This window comes from Solanum dulcamara, chromosome 3 (assembly GCF_947179165.1).
Source record: "Solanum dulcamara chromosome 3, daSolDulc1.2, whole genome shotgun sequence".
Lineage (NCBI taxonomy): Eukaryota > Viridiplantae > Streptophyta > Magnoliopsida > Solanales > Solanaceae > Solanum > Solanum dulcamara.
The window spans coordinates 65,265,474-65,270,899 of NC_077239.1; positions in this window are offsets into that span (position 1 = coordinate 65,265,474).

A 5,426-nucleotide genomic window follows, 5' to 3' on the forward strand; every position below is an offset into this window, starting at 1 on the left:
AGACTATGGAATGCCTTTGACTCAGACGGTGTAAGGTCTTTGCCGAAAATCATGTAAAGTGTTTGCCTCATATGGTGTAAAGTCTTTAGCTTGGACTATAGAATGTCTTTGAATCAGACGGTGTAAAGTCTTTGCCACAAATCATATAAAGTCTTTGCCTTAGATGGTGTAAAGTCTTTAGCTTGGACTATGGAATGCCTTTGACTCAGACGGTGTAAAGTATTTACCACAAATCATGTAAAGTCTTTGCCTTAGATGGTGTAAAGTCTTTAGCTCGGACTATGGAATTCTTTTAACTCAGACGGTGTAAAGTCTTTGCCACAAATCATGTAAATTCTTTGCCTTAGACGGTGTAAAGTCTTTAGCTTGGACTATGGAATGTCTTTAACTCAGACGGTGTAAAATCTTTGCCACAAATCATGTAAAGTCTTTGCCTCAGACTGTGTAAAGTCTTTAGCTTGGACTATGGAATGCCTTTGACTCAGACGGTGTAAAGTCTTTGCCACAAATCATGTAAAGTCTTTGTCTCAGCTTTGCCACAAATCATGTAAAATCTTTGACTTGGACTATGTGATGCCTTTGACTCCAATAGAATAAAAGTTTATTATATATGAAGTAATATTTTCATTTGCAAAAAAAAAAAAATCGAAAAAAATAAATAAATCTGTGTTTTACCCTTCCAAAAGTCGTTTACATCATAACTGCGAGTACATATGTATAATGATGCGATTTTTTTTTAAAACAAACAGAAAAAAAAACATACCTCGTATATTGATGAACTCAAGAGGATATGCAAAAAGGAGTATCAAAATTGTCAATACCAATGATGAAAATAAATAGAAGAAGAGAGTCTATTTATAGACAAGTAATGATGGTGAGGGAATCCTTCTTCCAAAGTAATTATGATTACTTTTTGGGTAGGACTCTAGTAGAATGATACAAATTTATTCTCTCCAAATCCTAATTGGATATGAAATTATGAAAAATTGGCTATCTATATTCTAAAAGGAGTGTGTCCTTTCGGAATTCTAATTGGATTTGGAAGACAGAATAAAGGGTAGGCATTTGCAAAAAAAAACAAAAAAAAATGGCTCAAATAATAATAATAATAATATATATATACTCCAATTGGAGTCTCGTCATTTACTCCAACTATGTTACTCCAATCACAGGAACGTATTAATATGTTCGTGGTGCATATTAAATTGCACGACATACTATTATCGTTTAATTAATACTTCAAGTCTAGTCTTTGTATAAAATACTTCGACAAGATTTGAAGTAGGGGCATTTATAAATATTAGAATTATATTAGATTTAAATCCGTAAATTAATTTAGACTATATTAAATTCAAGAAAATAGTCCAAATGATGTGGCAATCCAAGACAAATTAAATGAGCCACTAAAATCACACCACGTGTCAAATTTATATGGCAATCTAAATCAAATTAAAGGAGCCATTAGAATCATGCCATGTGCCAAAATTATGTGGTAATCCAAGTCAAATTAAATAAGCCACTAAAATCATGCCACGTGTCAAAGTTATGTGGCAATCTAAGTCAAATTAAATAATCCACTAGAATAATGCCACGTGTATATGTGACATGTTCTGACCAACCAAATTAAAACTCTTCAACAAAGAAATCTGATTGGTCAGTTCAAACCGACCAATCAAATTACACCCTTATACGACTCTCTACAACTATAAATAGGGGTCCTCATTATTCTAAAAGGGTTTTTTTTGGAAGAACAAGAAGCAAGAAGAGAGCTCGTGGATCAAAGACCGCAAATTCTCTACAAAGCTACAAAGTTCAAGTAATCAAATTCAAGTTCAAGTTCAAGATCAACAACGAAGAACGAAAAAGAATATCAAGAAGATCAAGATCAAGTTACTTGTTCACATTTACTGTTCGCCATAACCATACAAGTGTTCGTGACAAATAATTCAAATTCAAATTTGAAGAAGAAGATTTAAGATCAAGCTATTCAAGCCCTTGACTCTAAATCAAATTCAAGTTCAACATATTCCATATTATTTGAAGAATCAGAAGATTATCATAGAGATTGTAACCCGCACTACATTTTGAAATCAAATATTACACTTTGTTACTCCAATTTTCCGATCTTGATTATTTATTTTTCTCGGCTCAAAAATTTATTGTTTACAATTATGTCTAGAATGATTTTATTAGATAATGTACTAATGTTCTTTGCACATATATCGTACATGAAAGTATTTTATTTATACAACAGTTGTAACATCCCCTAAAAACGTTGTATACGATGTTTCAATTTTCACCTAAACATAATACAGCCTCTATATTTTGGGCATAACCTTTCATAGGAATATCCAAATTAAGTGATTCAAATTTATGAGTAACCAAAGGATCATTACCTACAACTTTTATGAAGACCATATTTTACGATTCGGAGGTTAAGTAGGTCAAATAAATTAATTGTTGTAAGGTAGGATGCTGTGACGGAAATGAGTGTTTATAGAAGAAAAATCATATCTCACTGTAGGTTTATCCAAATTAGTTGATTCATGAACGATATAAAACTAGACTTCCATATCTACAATTCTTATGAATACACCAAATCCTAATAAGGAATTTATCTTATTCAAACGCAGCTCCCAAAAAGAGTATTTTGTCAAAGATAACTCATTTTGCCTACCATAGAAAGATCTAGATACATTTGACATCACTCATGACATAAATTGTCCTCCATTTAACATCATCCATGACATCAATATATTCTACTAAATTTTCAGATTTTTTTTATAATTATTTTATTTATTTTTAGGTCCCTCTTTCCCACCTATAAATACCCACCTTATTTTCTCATTTTATTTATCAAGCTTTCTCAAGCAAATCTTCTCTCAATACACTTCTTTACACATTCTCAAATATAGTTTTAATTCTTAGTAGTGAAGAAATACTATTCCGGTGATTCATATACTTCGGGTAGTACACAAAACGTTCCGGCAAGGAGAGAAGCTAGGACTCAAGAGTGTTCATTAAGTCTTTCGGTACCAACTAAAGCTTCGGTTTCCAGATATGTAAGGCTTCAATGAGAGTATTCCTTTCACTCTCATGTCTAAATTATTTTGATTATATGATAAATTATATTTATTTTCTTTAAACTTTACTCTAAGTTATGTGGGTGTTTATCCATGAGTTCTTCCATTCATATAGTCCAAAAACTCTTTTAATTAAGTCTCTTGATTTCAAGTAATATTCTTATAGTAATTCTTATTTTTACTTAATAGTATGAATTATGGTTAAATTAATGATTATTGATCTATTTTGATGCAACATAATTTCATATATATGAATTTATGGTTTGCAAGTAATTCCTCCATTTATCTATTTAAAGGTTCTTGAAATTAAGGGTGGGTTGTTTAAAGCATGATTTTTAATTAATGGATTTCAAAGTATTTATGTATATTTATTTACATATATGTTTGCAAGTTGAAGTTATTTGAACCCACCTAGTTTTACTATATTTTTTTAATAAAGTTTGACTTGAAAGCTTTGACTCCAAATGAATGTTTATAAAAGAAATATCTATGATCAAAAGGGAGTCTTATGAAATAAAAGAATGATGAAATGATATGAATGATGGATTCTTTATGCAATAAGGAAAATTCTTGCATATTTGAATTACCAAATGTTTTAATGAGCTATTCTACCGAATATGATGTTTTGAATTCTCAAGCTATATGTTATGACTATTTTAAAGTATTAAACTATTCCGTAGGATCGACTTAGCACCGAATGGGTCATTGAGGTGGGATTCGGTAAGGAAATCCTAATAGCAACCCCTTGTCTCATTAACTATGTGCCAACATAGGAGCCCTTGTAGGCTTAGGCTAATGGATCCATGAAAGCCCTTAAAGTTAAAGTTAAAGAAATGAATGAAGTTGACGGAGTTCTACCTGGCAAGTAGTCTCCCCGGCCAACGTAGGGGGTTATGTTAGATTCCATGTAATAGCTCGCATGGTCTTAAATGTCGGTTATGGTTAATTTCCCACAAAATGAATGTTTTAAAGGATATATATATGATTTATTATGCATACATTAAATTATGTTCCATATTACATAAATGTTTAAATGTTTCCTCAATGTTCATGCATCCTTACATACTTAGTACATTCAAAGTACTAACGCATACTCTTTTGCCTACATGATATCACCATGTAGGGATCAGTGCTCCTCCTCGTTCTCCTCCACGTGGCTAGTTGATATTCCATTGAAGACTACTTTTGGTGAGTTCCCATGTTCCGAGAACAATACTCCTTTATCTTTCTAGCTTATGATATGTTAAGATATTTTACTATGGCATTTCTTCTATTATGATTGAGGGTGAGCTAGGGACTTGTCTTAGCCCCGTTAAATCTAATAGTTAGAGGTATTGTTGGATATATGTAAGTTGAAGATTTACTATTATGATTTCCGCTTGTTTATTTATCATCATTACCTATGAAAGGCTAAAAGAATGCTAAGAGGCTTGATTGAGGTACTTTTGGGTTCCTCATTCGCCATGTCACGTCTAGGCCCTAGGATTGGGTCGTGACAAATTTGGTATCAGAGCCTGAGGTTTTGAATGATCCTTGGATTCCAACATACCGCGTCAAATAGGGTCTTGTTCATGGTTGTGAAGCACGCCACAATTATGAATTGGAGACTATAAGGCGTTTAGGAAATATTTTCACTTCTTTCAAATTCATGTCGTGCCTTAGAGCATCCTAAGCTTTCCTTTAACTAACGACCCATTTTGTGTGCTCTAGATAATGACTCATGGAAGACCACCTCGAAGAGCAAGGTTTGACGATGAGGACCAAACTTCTCCGATTCCCAATGCCCAACATCATGAGGATTGGGTAACCCATGCTGAGTTTCGCAGTTTTATTACTTTGTTAGCTCAAGTCGTAGCCAACCAAGGGAATCTAGGTGTTCCACCTCCCCAAATGCAAAATCCAGCCTCTAGGATTCGAGATTTCCAAAAGATGAATCCGCCCGAGTTCGATGGTTCTAAACTAGATGAGGACCCTATGGAGTTCATTAATGAGGTGTACCGGATTGTGGCTATCATGGGTGTGCCACCAAATGAGAAGGCTGAGCTAGTGGCTTATCAACTCAAAGGTGTGGCTCGAGTGTGGTACGAACAATGGATTGTTGAGAGGGATAAAGAAATAGGGTCGATAGGATGGGAAGAGTTCAAAGGTGCCTTCCTAGACCGCTTCTTCCCATTGGAGCTAAGGGAGGCCAAAATCCAAGAGTTCATCAACCTCCATCAAGGAAGTATGAGCGTGAGGGAGTATGCTCTCAAATTCACTAAGTTGTCAAAGTATGCTCCCTTCATGGTCTCCGACCCAAGAGCCAGGATGAGCAAGTTTATTTCCGATGTCTCAAGCTTGGTG